Raw genomic sequence first — 15861 nt, forward strand, 5'->3', positions numbered from 1 at the left:
CCAATGGGAGGCGTCTGCGAGGGCTCGGCCCAACCAGCGCCCGGCTGCGCCACGGTGAGCGCGCTGGGCGGTCGTCACCCAGCCCCAGCAGCGTTTCCGTGCGGCAGTGTCTGGAGCCCAGCTCCTCGGAGAGGCGACCTCACGGGCGCCGCGCTTGCTGCACTCGGCCTCCAATCCTTTCGACCGATCTACTGCAGCCCTGTTTGTCGGGCTGTGCGCTCGACGTCTCTTCTTACCGACTTCGCCGCTCGTGGTCCCTCGCTGACAACGCGCGCGCATTCTACGGGGTTTGTCACGCGCGCGCACCGGTGGTCGGTGTGTTGAAACACAGGGGCCCACTGTGATTATCTGCCCTAGCCAGTCTTGTGCTCTGCGCGATGTTTGGTTTCTGTTGGACGCTTTATGGAGATATTTCTACAAGAGCGTCTCGCAGGAAAGGCTGCGTACAAAGTGGGCCGAATGCGAAGCCATGACGTCATCGAGCACAAGTCTGGTCTTAACGCATTTGTATATATAAATAAATAAATATATATATATATATATATATATATATATGTATATATATGCATAAATACATATAAACTACATCATATCCTCGCGCTGTTGGGGTTGGCGGGTGTCGCCCGGGCCTCCACATCCTGACGTCAACACTGACCTTACGTGGCTGTCTGTCGCTCTCTTCCAGTGGTCCTGCTCGACACGACCCGCGAGCTCATCCTGGAGTGGACCCGGTACCCGTTCGGGCCACAGTCCAAGCCGGGGGTGAGTACGGCGCCCGGGCTGCTGACCTCAGAGGCACCGGAGTTTCATGGGCGACCGCCGCGCCAGCCGGCAGCTGTTCACCGGGATCTTAATGATCATGCACTCTCGGACGTGGAGAACGTTCCGTGTTGTCGTTGGGTGACGGGAATGTGGTCGCAGCGTGTGCCGGCTGTAGCGCTGTTGCCTACACGCCCGGCAGGTCAGCTTGTTGGATGCGGTGTCTTGTGCGCCCAGGTCACTTTGTGTGGGGCGTTGGGGCTTCACCGCCCCTGTACTATGCGTTACTGGCCTCACTCCGCCTGTGTTATACCTTACGAGTCTAAAAGGTTGGTATGTGGTTGTGGTGAATAGCTGTCCTTTACGCTGCGTGCATGGTATCATCACTTGCTCGCCCCTCTCCACCTTTGCGTGCCTACGTGTTGGCCTCCGACTCTGTCTGCCTCCCTCGTCTTATCTCGCCTCTGCGTTCTCTCACCCGCTCCTTCGTACTTTAACGTTTTTCCTCGCCTTCCACCTCTGTTTCCATCTCCCTTTCGCTTCCTTTAGCAACGCTCTGCCTCGCATTTTTCTCTCTCCTGGCAGTGCTGCCGAGTTCCGGGTGCCATTATGTGTAGTGAACCGGACCGCCCATTTTATTACTGGGTCATGGGCCCTAAACAACACCGCAAAGTGCGGATCTCTCTAGCATCATGACCAACTTTCCTAATTGGATTATAACGGTTCCCAAAGATAACTCTCCTGGATAATCACATCTTTCTAGCAGCTGTACCACATTGGTGTCGCACATGGGTCATTGGCGGTCCGAGAGAGCGTTTTCAGCCCGAGTTATTCTGTGCATGTCCACCGCCCTGATGCCCCGGTCCCGACGTCCCTGACGGTGATGTCTTCTTCACGGTCATGTCTCTGACCAGCGCACGCTTTTGCCGGATGTGACCGAGCAATCTGCACCCTCTTGCAGACAAGGAGGCACATTCACGTTACAGGATATTTTAGACAGGCTTAACCCATCATGTAGCGATGATTTGGAGTGTCTGCGAGTTTCTCTTAGGAGGGGCTGCGAATGTAAAACATGTGTGCCCCGAATAATAGCGCATGTCTGTTGGAAGGCCCGCTGCTAGCAAAGGTGATCACGCGACCGTGGGTCCATTTAAGTACTACCCTGAAACTGCAGCCGCTACCCCCCCCCCCCCCCTCCCCAATTAATACTTACACAACATGCGCATGCTTCCAGCAATGTCAAGCCAGCGTCATAGTGACTTTCGTCGCGATGGCACCAGTGATGAGAACCATGCCTTTGACCAGCCGTGCCAGTCCATTTGAATGAATCGCATGCGGTGTTGAGTGCGCGACGCTCTCCCGATGCACGGAGGCACGGCTGGGGCCGCTCGCGGCGACGGTGCTGCCGTCGCCCTGGGCTGAGCGTGCGCCTCGGCGCGCCTGAGCGCCGCCGGTCGCCTCGGTCTGCCTCAGGCGGGTGCGGCGGCCGACCCGGTCGGGTGTGCCTACAGCCGAGGACTCTGGGGGAGATCCCGAGGCCCTCGTGTCGACGAACTGTACCAACGTACACAGATCACCTGCCGTACCGCGTCGCCGGGATTGGCGGGCGGAGGCAAGACGAAGTCAGGCCGTCCCAGCCGCCGCGGGCCGCGGGCAGGGGAACGTGCAATTCTGCGGTGATCTCGTGACATCATGAGATCTCATCATCATCATCGGGCTAGAGGACACGCAGGCCGAGGTGCCGCGCGGAGAGGTCAGCGGCCAGGCCGGTCCTGAACGCGCTCGGCCGCTGCCGACCCTGCCGGCCCGGGCCGGTTGCTGGCGGCGGCGAGGCGTGGCCGCGCGGCGCCGACGCCGTGCCGCACCGGTTGCTGGTGCCGGCGCCGGCGCGGGGGCCGACTCGCCGCTCCCGGATCTGCCGAGTCGGCCCGGCGGCTGGCACCGCTGCATCAGGCGGCTGCCGGAGCCGCGCCGGCCGGCGGGTAGCCGAAACACTTTATTAAATCATACCGGGCGGGGCCGCCGGCGCCGCCGCGCCGCCGCAGCACCGCGCCGCAGCGGCCGCTGACTCCGGCCCGTCGGCCGCGCAAACCAGCCTTCGCGACGGAAAAATGAACCACAGAGCAGCCCCGGCGGGGATTGCAGCGGGGCTCGGCCGGCAGGGGCGTAATAGGCGCGGCTCAGATCGGCCGCCCCTGAACTCGGGCGGCGGGGTGTGGCGCTTGAGGGACCTGCGGTCGGAGGAGCGGTGGTTATGGAAGCTCACGGACGGCACAGGTGGACTATTAGTTTGCTGGCGTGATGCTTGCCTGATGCTGGCTCGTTGCATGGGGTTAAGTGACACCGTAGGCCGAATGGGCGAGTAGACACTTTGTGGAGCAAAGAGAAATCATGAGGGCTCTCCATGGCGTTTTAAACTAATGATGATCCACATTGACAGCCACGAGTGTCAGGAAGAATGCAGACGAAAACCAATCTGAGAAGCCCATTATCAATCTGCGGGGTGATAAGATATGTACTCGCCGCATCAAAATGGGTATTCAAACTTGCGTGGCGATAGCCTGAACACAATTGCCAAGGCGATGAAGGCGTCAAAAGTTCGCAGAAGCCAGTAACGCCATGCCTACCTCAGCAGTCTGGATTTCTGATTTTTGTTACCGGTACGGCTCCAAGGACAGAGGAATACAATCGATTGATCTAGATGTGTTTCGAAGGTATACAGAGTTGTGCTGGTCTAGCGTTCAAAGAAGCGAACTATCCGCAAGACATCAGTACGTTGATTGCCGTCATTGGACGTCGCGGAATATCAGAGCATGCGGCCGCACGGTGTCTATAATTCCACCCCGATACCGAAGGTGTCCGTGTGGTGCTCGTGAGGTCAGAGTGGCAGTCGACATTTAAGACTTAAAGATGGCTGGCCGACAAAGAGCCGCAAGGGCCCACGTCGTCGAGACTAATCTTACGACTTGAACCGCGTGGGTTCATTGATAAATGATATCTTTAGACAGATAGAACCCGTCCAAACGGTTGTTAAATGTTGCTAGAGGGGACTTTCTATAACTGCATATGACAGCCAATTCCAATGGTTCACTTCTCTTTTACTAAATGACGTCTGCCTCTTTATAGTTCTATTCCTCCTTTTGCTAAATGAGACTGGCTTCCTCTATGTCTGGACATAATTTGCGGTACTCCAGGTAAATCTACCTTGTCTATCCTTTCGTAGTATTGAGTACCTTTATCAGATCACCTCCAATTCTACGATATTTCAGCGAATACAAATCCAAGACGCCGAGCCTAACCTGATATTCTAAGTCGCTAATCCCACTTTTTATCCAGTTGCTTTCCGCGCTGCTCTTTCCAGCCTATCTATATATTTTGGAAGCATGGGAACCAAACCTGTACACAGTACTCTTGGTGTGGTCTGGCAGAAGCTAAGTACAACTTTTTACGACATTCCTACTCTTGTAATGGATATTCCTGTTAAGAAGTCCCAGCTTCCGAGGCGCATTGCTCTTAGCAGCCCCACATTATTTTTCACAATTTAAAACCCTAGAAATTATAGCCCTTAAGTCCCTTTCTTCCCCGATCTTGTTTAACTACCGGCCTCCCATTTTAAAGCTAATTCCCTTGCTGCCAGTGCTACCCAAATGCACCACTTTACACTTATCATGATTAAACATCTGCCACAGAGAAGCCCAGTTCACCAGTTTCTTTAAGTCGGGCTACAGTTGGTTCACCTGATCGGTTTTTTAGACACCCCCATCAACCTAATACCGTCAGCAAATTTTAGCACCTTAATCCCTAATCCAATATTCACAAAAATGATAAACAGCAAAGGACCCAACACCAACCCCTGTGAATCTCCACTCTCTGCTAACTCCCAATTAAATATTGTACCACTGAGCAACACTCTTTGATGTTTCCTGTCTGGCGGCCAAGCTCTAATCCAGCCAGTGATTTTTCCCTCAATGCCATGCAATTTTAACTGATAAAGCAGACGTTGGCATGACATTTTACAAGAAGTCTTACTAAAATCTACACAGACAACATCTCAACTATTGCCTTTATCTACCCCAATAGTAACATGCTCCATGAGCTGTAGAAGATTTGTCACACAGGACCTACCATAATGAAAACTATGCTGACTACTAGTTGCCAATTGACGCGTACTTAAGTGTGACTGAATTAATTGAATGAGCTAGCCTGAATTAGTATCTGCTAGCCATGTTTCTGGTAGTCTTTTGGCCGCCCTGGTTTCCGGGTTTAGCGGTTTTTTTTTGCTGCAATCCTATGCACTGCCTTTTTTACTCTCTGTGTCCGGCACGTTTTGCCTATCATATGCCCCCCTTCGTCATTGTTTCATTGACATTGCCTTAGGCAAGCGCTTGGTTGAAAACCGTCATTTCTAACCCGGGATAAGGCCATTCGCTGGGGACCAGAATCGCGGCGTTGATTCTCCAAGACACATGCGTTAATTCACTCGGAGCGAAATAAGCTGAACACTTTTTAAATATCTGATAATGCGATGCGGTTTGGACGTAGTAGTAGAGCAGTGTCAGTGGAGTGATGTCTTCCACATGTTAACGTCAGAAGTGTAACTGATGTTCCGAGGAATACAATATGGTAAACACACCTTTGCAACATTTTGATTTGCTATAGATGACACTCACACCTAAACTATTGTCCCCGTTAATAGCGTTATTATTTACACTACGTTGCGATCAGTCACTTGGCAGTGGTCTCAGGTGTTAATCTGATGGTTAATACGAGGACAATATTCTAACAATTATCTTTCGAAGCATTCCGTGAAACTGTGCCGTTATGTAGAACGACACTTTTCATTAACATGTGCTGAAGCAGCTCCAGATGCCTCCGGGAGATGAGCGTCCTCTGCCAATGAAAAACGCAAGAAGTCATGAACTAAATTGCAGCAATCGAGTTATCACCCAAAGCAATGCATGACCGTCAGATTTAAGTCGCAATCCATCGCAGACTTCCTCAGTGGGCGTCTGCGATGGGCAAATATTTAGCATTCGCTTGCCTGTGTGTTTAAGGCTGCGACTGACCGGCCACGGATCCTCGCTGGCACAGGCGGAGGCCCGCGAATAAGCACGGGCGCTCTCATGACAGTCTGCAATGGACGGTCGAGAAAGACCGGCGTGGTGAGCGGGCGGATGGCGGGCGTGCAGGGCTCTGCGCGAGTCTGGATGCCGGAGCAGCCGGGAGATCCGAGAGAGCAGAGGGCCCGCGCACCGGCAGCGGTGGCCGTGCTTTCGGGGCGTCGCAGAGCGCTCAGAGGTGGCCGGGCGTGCCGGGAGATCCGAGAGAGCAGAGGGCCCGCGCACCGGCAGCGGTGGTCGCGCTCTCGGGGCGTCGTGGAGCGCTCAGATGTGGCCGGGCGTGCCGAGGCGCTCCGCTCCCGGGCCTGCCCGCTCGCCGGCCGCCGACGCCGCCTTTGTTCGGCGGCCGCGCCGGCCGGCCAGCCCCCCAAGTGGATGGAAATGGGCCGCCGGCACCGGCGTAATGGCCGATGTGTTCTGCTTCACGCCGGCCGCCCCCGGCCGCGTCAGCGCGCCGCCGCCTGTGCACCGTGTGCACGGTGTGCACCGTGCCCGGGCGGCGTGCACGGCCGGCCGGCCGGCGGCGCGCGCACACGTGAGCCGTGCGCGCCGCCTGATTTCCGTGGGTCGTTTCGCCGGCCGGCGCCGTTTGCACTAATTAGTGACAACACCGGCCGGGCGCCTGCACGAATTAGTGGAATAAGGCTCATTATGCCGCGAGAAGTTAATGAGAGAATTACAAGCCGGCACTAACACCTTCGTGGCGCGCGCTGGCGGGGGAGGGCGACCTTCACAGGTGGCGGCGCCGCGCCGTCCGCGGCGCGGCGCTCCCGACGTACGGTCGCTCCACCGGAAGGACGGCCGCCGCCGCCAGCGGGCCGGACCCCCGCTCGACGTCACGAGACGCGCCCGTCACGGTGGGGTGACGCGGCGTCACGACCGCTCGCCTCACGACAGCCGCGGCACCTTTCAGCCGCGACGTCCGCGTCACGGACTCGGCCGGGCGCGGGTCACGAGACGGCCGCGAGGTGGTCACGGGGCGGTCACGAGGCGGTCACGGGCGTGTCGTTAGCGCGTCATGAGACCGCCGTCACATGGTGAGGCACGAGTCGGCCACGAGCCCTCCACGAGCTGGTCACGAGCCTGTCACGATGCGGTCACGAGCGGTGGGGCGAGCGGGGGCCACTCGGAACGTCGGCCGTGCCGCCAGGCTGACGGCCGGCTGGGTCGCGAGCGCGGCCGAGAGCTTCCCGTGAGAGCGGACCCGCCGGCGGCGGCCGGGCACTGGCCCCGTGCAGCGGCGGCGGGCGGCGGGCGGCGGGCGGCGGGCGGCCGGTCCGGCGCCGCCAGCTGCAGCGGGCCCCGCGCACCACCGGCGCCGGGACGCAGCCGGACTCGCGCACGTGGCTGCTGCCCGGTGGCGATAGGGAAGAGGCGTGGGAGCTGTGTCTTGGTTTCGGCAGCGCCGAATGTCGCCGCTGGGAATGTTGACCGGTTGGGTCGGACCGCTCCGCATGACACGGTGGCCCACCACCTTGACTGCTGCTCACTTACGACACCGTGGTGGTGGCGGCGGCCGATGGCACGAGATGCCCATGTTCAGGATGATCCGGACAGAAATGTGAAAAGTTTCGCGTACAGTGCAGAGTACGTTATGTGTGGGGCACAGTGGACTGTTGCGCCGTATGCGCCCGATGTCTGGCGCAGTAGCCGTATGCCAGAGCGCGGAGCGTTCTCACACCGGCCGGAGCTCCGCGGAACCACAAGGGAACTGGTTCATGGTTAAATTTGTTTAACGAGCGTATTACTGCTCATGTATGCATTCATAATAACGTACACTATTTATTGCTCTGAGGGGCATAATTCCAGCTATCATCTGTTTATGGTTTCTATGAACATCCAGCACGAAATGTTATGCCTTAAAACGGGCACTATTACTCTGAACTTGTCTGCGATTTCTTTGTTTCAGTGTGTCTGTTTGAACCGTGGCGAGTTCTTCTTTGTGTACCGCACCGTTCTCGCCTTCTTAGCCTGTTGCAGTGACTGCCTGAGTTTCATTCAATCTATTTTACGATGCTTTGCTCGGCAATCACGAAGTAGCATATGTGCTCACTGAAAGAACTGATCCTTACAGTGTTGATTGCTCTGAGACGCACAAGCGAATATTAATGAGCTCTGTGCACCTCAAAGGGCCCGTGTTGCGTGCTAAAAAAATTGTGCCTAATGGTAGTTCCCCTGGCTTATTCTCTTACGACCCACTAGTCTATGTGCGGCATTGCCATGAGGTCGATGGGAGGGCTGTCACGCATATCAACACATGCAGTATGCGATGGTGCCAGCTCGCGGCCGGCGCATCATGCCACGCAGTCACGTGTGCGATGTGCACAGCACTAGGCCGTGAGGAATGTGCTGACATCGGCCTCACGGCCCCAGCGCCTGACGGCCAGGCTGTGTCGCCCGGCGGAACGTGCACGGTATCGGGCCATGAGGGATGTGTTGACAACATCAGTCTCACGGCCCCAGCGCCTGACGGCCAGGCTGTGTCGCCCGGCGGAACGTGCACGGTATCAGGCCATGAGGGATGTGTTGACAACATCAGCCTCACGGCCCCAGCGCCTGACGGCCAGGCTGTCGCCCGGAGGGATGTGCACAGTATCAGGCCATGAAGGATGTGTTGACCACGTCACTCTCACGGCCCCAGCGCCTGACGGCCAGGCTGTGTTGCCCGGAGGGATGTGCACAGTATCAGGCCATGAGGGATGTGTTGACAACATCAGCCTCACGGCCCCAGCGCCTGACGGCCAGGCTGTGTCGCCCGGCGGGATGTGCACAGTATCAGGCCATGAGGGATGTGTTGATAGCATCAGTCTCACGGCCCCAGCGCCTGACGGCCAGGCTGTGTCGCCCGGCGGGATGTGCACAGTATCAGGCCATGAGGGATGTGTTGACAACATCAGCCTCACGGCCCCGGCGCCTGACGGCCAGGCTGTCGCCCGGAGGGATGTGCACAGTATCAGGCTATGAGGGATGTGTTGGCAATATCAGCCTCACGGCCCAGCGTCTGCCGGTCGCCCGACGGGATGTGCGCAAGAGCATCTCTTGAGCGTTGTAACGGGTCAAGAGTGTGATACAAATTTCGTAATGTCCTGTGAAAGGGTGCAGTCATATTTTAATTCCTCTCAAATCCACAATCGCAAAATGCTCTGGACGCATCTCGTAGTCCGCGATCAGATCTATTTCATGATACCATCCCGCTGCTGACGCCTGCCTGCGCCACGGCAGGGCGGGACAGCGGGCCCGCCCCCGCGGCGGCGGCGCGGGACGGCGGGCCCGCCCCCGGCCCGCCCCTCCTCTGTAGGCTGCGCGGTTGCTGCCAGCGGATGGGAGAGCCGTGGGGCGCGCGGGCCGTGCTACTCATGCTGACTCTCCTGCTGTCAGACGGAGGCGATATTTGACACTGGTGGTTATATGCGGCACGTCTCACGTTCGTCGTGCATGTAGCTTGTGCTCAGCTGGTTTTGTGAATTGGGTGGTTCCCCATTTATCTTAATAGTGTGATGATTCCTGGTTCGGTTTTTGTTTTGGAATTGCTTTTTTTCGGAATTAGTCGTCCTAGACATTAAGAAGAGGCCGTGCCTTTCAATCACGCCGGTCTGTCACATACATCATTCCATATGCGCGCATCACATTTGTTCATTGACTATTCGGATCGTTAAGCAGCAGGACGCGTTGCGGGAACGAGCGTCGCGACCAAAGGCGTGGACGGCGTTGTGTCAATCATACAAACGTTAGTGCAAAGAGACATCTTTCTTTGGGAACCATATGACAAACAAACCATACTAGTGGGTATCAGTGCATTGGAAACCTGCTCTCCCATACGTTTTGAGAGCCAAGCGGCTTTCGGATGTGGTATCGGCGCCCCAGCTCACGAGTCAGGCTGGCTGACAATTGGTTCACCATTTGTGAACCACCACCCAGCCGTACACCAAGGTACGGCTGGGAATGCTGTTTCAATCGGTGGAATCGATCACTTGGTAATTGTTTACGTTTTCCGCAGCTCTGACCAAAGTATTTAAAAAATGGCATTTTTTGACACTGGTTGCTGTGGAAGTGCTGTGAGCCTGTGCAGCTTTGACTGCCGGGTTTACCTCGATTCAGGCGCTCACTGTTGCGTTTAAGACCGGTTCGAAAAAGTCGAAATTGATCGATATCTGTTCTATTGATGGTGCACCTGTGGACCCACCTTGATGAGGTCGCCTGATGATTTGTGAATCGCGCAATGTCCTGCACGGTGCAGTTGGTCTTACAATGTCACCTGCTCTATCCGCCGAGATTCTATATCAGTCTGTCAAAACTACCAGATCCAAGTTTTTAACGCGCCTAGCCGGTTGAATACGTCCACGCGCTCACGTCCATACGTCCTGCGTCCAACGGTCCTGGTCTCGTCGGTGAACGGGTCCGGTTTCGAGCCATATTTTGTCTTGCATAATTTTTCACACGTCGGAAATTTATGTCAGTCGAGTATGGAAGGCCATCTTGCTTGTTTTGCAATGTTGCAGGAAAATCGCTTGTGATCAAAGGGCTTGCAAACCAGTGCTGTAATTGACATGCGCCCGCGTGATCGGTCGAATATTATGCGATCGGGTGGGAAGTCAGTTTGATCCCCTTAGGCATTACATTGTAATAAAGCTGGAAATACCAACTTCACTGGGTAGATGGGACCATATGCGAATTTCTTCGCATATTTTTTAGATCTCTGGGTTGTGACCTTCAAGGCAAACTACGTCAGTGTTAAACTCGAGATCAGTGCTCAAACTGTGCTCTCAGACTCCCTCACCTAATTGGCATTAAAGGGAGCGTCCTCCTTTTACGTTCCACATGTTGTTGGATTAGACGCGTCAGATTTGATCGACACTACCAGTTTGCTCGAAATTTGTCTGAATAGCTAAGAATTTTTACTTGAACTACGCGCTCCTGCGGGAAAAACCTCATTGGACCCCCTGCTCACCACCATAAAAGTAATCATTTTAATTTCCCTCGCTTTTTCGAACGTGCGTGTTCTGTTCAATTTGCAACACACTAATTTGTTAACACACTTGTCTAATACTTGTTGCGAAAGCAGAAGACATTCTTTTTAGAGAAAAAACTGCAAGCATGGGCTCGTATCCCGTGCGTTCAACGCAACGTTGTACTGTGGTTATGATTTCTTCCCTGTGGCGTTGAGCACAGTGGCTCTTTTCGAAGCTCACTTTGGCTTTGGGAAACGGAGTCTATATTATATATATATATATATATATATATATATATATATATGAAATATGTATAATATTATGTATATTTGGTCTATAGTCAAGCATTACTTCAAACTTCAACCAATGCGCTTCTCGGTAATTCGCCCTTGTGCTGTTCGATTTTAAAGTTGGCGTTGAGAACTAACCTGGCCAGCAATTTCCTCAAGCAAACATTTCATCAATGTCATTTGAGTTCGGTGGCCTCTCATGACCTTCATGAAGACAACATAATACATTTCTTGAAATTTGTGGATCAAAGTGGTTGTCAGAGCTACTCCTGCATGCAAGTTTCCAATTTAACAAGCAGTTTAGTTTTGACCTTGATTTACTGATGCGCCTTCGTAGCGCAAGGTCATTTCAGTAAGTTGTAAACCCTAATTGCAACTGCCTTACCGGCTGTGAAACCAATTCAATGTTGCATGGATTCGTTTGACACTACGTTTCACATCAGTCTGGAAATATTTCCTAAAAATCGCCTTCGCTGAAAACCATGGCCTGACCTCGACCTGCTTCAGATGAGCGACCGAAATAGTCGTATGTATATTTTTTGCACCCGAAAAACAGAAGAAGTATTTAATCATGTACAGCTAGACAAAGTTTGGTGTCGCTTCACCTCTGTTCGGAAGTTATGCTGGGAGAAACCTGAAGTGATCTTAATTAACCTCACCCGAGCTCGTACGCATTTACAATTTTTCCTTGAAATGATACCAGGATAGCACGAAATGATAACGAGCCTACCTAATGCCTAGTGTCGCCGTTTTTTCTGTCGAAAGTGTTGCAATCATCGCACTTTTGCGTCGAAATAATTCGCCCCCCGTTGCCACATTATCGTATCCATCCAACTACAGACCGGCAGCCGTGGTTGGTGGCCAAGTAGTTGACCATTGGTGTTGTTTGTGATCATTTGACTCCTTTTTTGGCTCCATCTGTTGCTGGATAACCCGGTAGGCCAACTACAGTCAAACACAAACGGAGCATTTTTAAGTCTCTACGGCTTCGGTTCTGAGTATGGAGTAAAGTGATATTAATATAATGATGCTATATGAAAATAGTGTAGCTTTCTTGTTACCACACTTGAAAACTCAATGCAAATGGAAAATGTTCCCGCCAAATTGTAGGTAGCAGCATGCTTTTTTTAACACGCGTCCGGGCGGCCGGCTAGATACTCTTCGCTCGGGTGGGGGTCAATTTGACCCCACTAAGATCTCAGGAACTAAGAAAGCTGGAGGCACCAAATTCACAGGGTGTGTTGACCTGTAGGTGAACTCACTTAGGTCAAAGTTTGGGGTTCCTAGGTCATGGCCTTTGGGTCAGATAAGGTCAAACAAGGTCAAATTCCAGGTTGGTCTCCAAAGTGCCCCGGAACGAAGATAACTCTCTGAACAATAGGTCACATGCCCAGTTAAGGCCAATGGCCTTGCTTGACCTTTTGAAGGTCATGGTGACCCAAATCATGCAAGGCTGCTCTGAGTTTTGCATTTGAATAAATTACAAAGCTTACGCTGGGCAGTATGTTCCTAAAAGCAAAATGTTGACCTGGGTCACTTCAGGTCAGTAACCTTCCCTGACCTCTAAGGACTCCATGGGAGATGTAAAGTGTGGCTCCTGCCGTCAAGAAATTCGAAATGAGCACCAGAAAGTATCCCATACACAAAGCCGTAGACTAAGGAAGCAGGTTGGTTTTGACCTTGGTCTGACCTTTATATCTGACCTTAGGTCAACGTGATTTGCTCATCCAATATTTGTGTTGCCTAAGAGAGCATCTCAGAGATTATGGGTTCGTCTAACACTCCGTTGTTGCATCAGATTGAGCAATTCCCTAGAAATTGTCTTCGCTGAAACCATGGCCTGACTTTAACCTGCCATAGGTCAATGACCCTACGAGGTAAATATAAGTTGTTGGTGTAAAAAAATCTGCTATTCAATTGTCTACAGCCATACAAAATTTGGCGCGGCGCAGCCGCGCCATTCGGAAACCATTCTGGAAAAACCTTGAGGGTTCAATTTGACCCCCACCCGAGCGCGTGTTGGAATCGGTCTCGCACAGTTGCAGAAAATGGGGTACAGCTGCGCTTGCACGTTGTGAAGATCTTAACTTATAAGGTGCGCGGCCACTGGATCAGGCAAGTTGTGACCCGCGGGTTGTAAAGGTTACCGATTTATTACGGCGAGTGTCACACCGCGATGTGTTAAGGACTGACTACTTCACCCTACACTTGAAATTGGCTATGGAACGAGAACAAAACCTGAACGCTGAAGCGCGTCTCATTTTAGGACGTTTCAATTCTGCAGCAGGGGCTGGTCATGTCCCTCGAGGTAAAAACGCACATGTGAGCAAAGCCCCATGTGTGCGCATTGAGAAGTAAACTAAATCAAGAACCCACACTGTTCTTCCGTTTACCAGAGTTGTCGCATCGATGTTCGCATTTTGGCGACTATCGAAATGCTATGTCTGCGCTATTAACCACGTCTTTTATGTGTCACATCCCGATGTCACACCTGCTCGGTACTCGCTCAGCCCGCAGCTTGTTCGTACCAAATGCTGGCTTGTGTGAATGTCAGTTGGATGGGGCCATTCAACAAGTCATGACTCAAAGTCTTACGAAATGATTTAGTGTAACAGGTGGGGACAAAGCGGCACGCGAGATAGCCGAGCACTGATACTGGTGAAACTGACACGCAATGCCGTCCGTTCTCCGCTGCGAGCTTAGAACAATTAAAGTGGCAGCTTATCTTGATCCTGTTCTGCAGCGTTTCATTGAAAGTGACACGCAACGCGACTTTTAGAGGAAGGCCCGTCTCGCGATCGATCGCGGGCAGAGATGGACGCTGTCTAGCAGACGATGCCAGACCCACCTGCAAGGTCCCATGTTCCATGGGCAAATGGATCAGACGAGTCGCCTATGGCGAACCTGCGAACTCCGTGCCACCAGGCTACGTGCCGTCACAAGCCTGCGTGTACGTCTCATGCGGCGTGGGTGCCACGTGCAGCCAAGCCAAGCATCTCTGAGAACACTCTCGCTTGTGGGGCGACCCCGTGTCCCGCAAGATCGACTGGCTTACTTGGTGTAGAAAGCACGGCGTGTGTTGTGGTCCAAGAAACGTGACGCCGACTCTTTGAGCAGCGGAGAAGATGGAATGCGCTGCGATACCGAGGTAGGCGGGTAACCAGGCGCTCAGACACCGACTGGCGGCCGGTCGGTTTTGAGTGAGCGTTATGCTTCGGTGAGTTTTGCCACAGGTTTTGGAGCGCGAGGTCTGGTCCTATGAACCGCACCGTCCGGCTTGGCGTGAGTGGTCTGCCTCGGTGAACCACCCGTCACGCGGGGGTGTCGCACCCCCCAGTGGGGCTCGCCGTGCCGCTCCGAGCGAGGCGGCGTCCGCCGTGCGGGGCCGCCGCGGGCCTGCCGTCTCCGGCGGCGCCTCGGCCGGCCATGTGAGACCGGGCGCGTCGGCGGCGGTCGCGGCGGCGCCGGTGCGCGGCCGTGGCCGCGGCGGCGGCACGCTCCGCCGCGGCCGTCACGGGTCGGCACCGCAGACCCGCGCCGGCCGCGGGACGTGCTGCCGGCGGCGGCGGCGGCGGTGGCGGTGGCGGCCAGGGTGCCGGCTTACCCGCACCCGAGGGCACGCGGTGCTCTGTGGCCGCCGCTCCCTGCCTTGTCTCAAGGCTCGCCTCATTAAGGAAGCCCAGTTAATTTGGTGTAATTGGCGCTGCGGCATCATGCATGTTTCCTCGGCTCCGGCAATTGCAGCGGCGCATCTGTCTTTGAAAAAGCTGGGTTTTAGGCAAATGCGGTTCCATGAATCCTAGAGTGAGCGGGCCCGCGGTGCTTTGAGCGCGGATGTTTCCCCTGATGACTATTCATGAGTTCTGGTCGGCGGGGCCGGGGGCGGGGGGCCTCTGATGCGGTCTGTGCAGTCACACGAGTACTGAATCATATCGTCCAAGGCCTACTGATGTCGAAGCTCCCGCTCACCTGCTCACCCACGTCGTCCGGGGTCTTCTGATGTCACCGCTCCTGCTCACCTGCACACCCACGTCGTCCGGGGTCTTCTGATGTTGCCGCTCCCGCTCACCTGCACACCCACATCGTGCGGGTTCTACTGATGTCATCGCTCCCGCTCACCTGCACACCCACATCGTCCGGGGTCTACTGATGTCGCCGCTGCTGTTCGCCTGTCTCGGTAACGGTGCCGGTCTGCGGCTGTGGGCGATCCCGTCCCGGCACCCCTCAGACAGGATCGGAGTGTGGACACGTGCTCCCCGCCGATGTGACGGCGGCCGCCTCGCGCCTTGTCTCGGTCGTCGACTGGCCTCTGTGCGTCGCTGTGTCGAGTGCGTCCGCGATCCCTCGTCCCAGGGGCGAGGCCGGCTTAACAATTACGGTACGCGCATCGTAACCAGCAGGAAACGTCACGGAGTTACGACCCGTCTGCCACGAATGAAGAGTTGATACTGTCGTGCAGCGGCTTGGGATAACGCCTTGCGTGTGGTGAGCGGGTCATTCTTGGCTGCCTTTGGTTGCTGGCTTTATGGCTTTATGGGTGGCTTGCTTTCACTTCATCCTGCTCTGTTATGCAGCATAATTTGTCTACGTATGGGGAAGACGTACTGCGCGTGATGGTCGAGGCGTTGCAATGAAGAGAAATATTAATGGCACCCGCGTTGACGTAAATCATGCACGATAGTGACGCGGGCGCCTGAGTATCCGCCTGTCGGCTGCGGTGCATGATCGTGTTATCGACCCCAT

The 15861-nt window shown here is 54.7% G+C and overlaps 1 pseudogene; it reads left to right on the forward strand.

Annotated features, from left to right (window-relative positions):
• Window positions 1–15861, forward strand: part of LOC119110055 (uncharacterized) — a 52982-nt pseudogene that overhangs the window by 14751 nt on the left and 22370 nt on the right.

Source organism: Pollicipes pollicipes, unplaced genomic scaffold, assembly GCF_011947565.3.
Source record: "Pollicipes pollicipes isolate AB1234 unplaced genomic scaffold, Ppol_2.1 Scaffold_7231;HRSCAF=8579_pilon_pilon_pilon, whole genome shotgun sequence".
Lineage (NCBI taxonomy): Eukaryota > Metazoa > Arthropoda > Thecostraca > Pollicipedomorpha > Pollicipedidae > Pollicipes > Pollicipes pollicipes.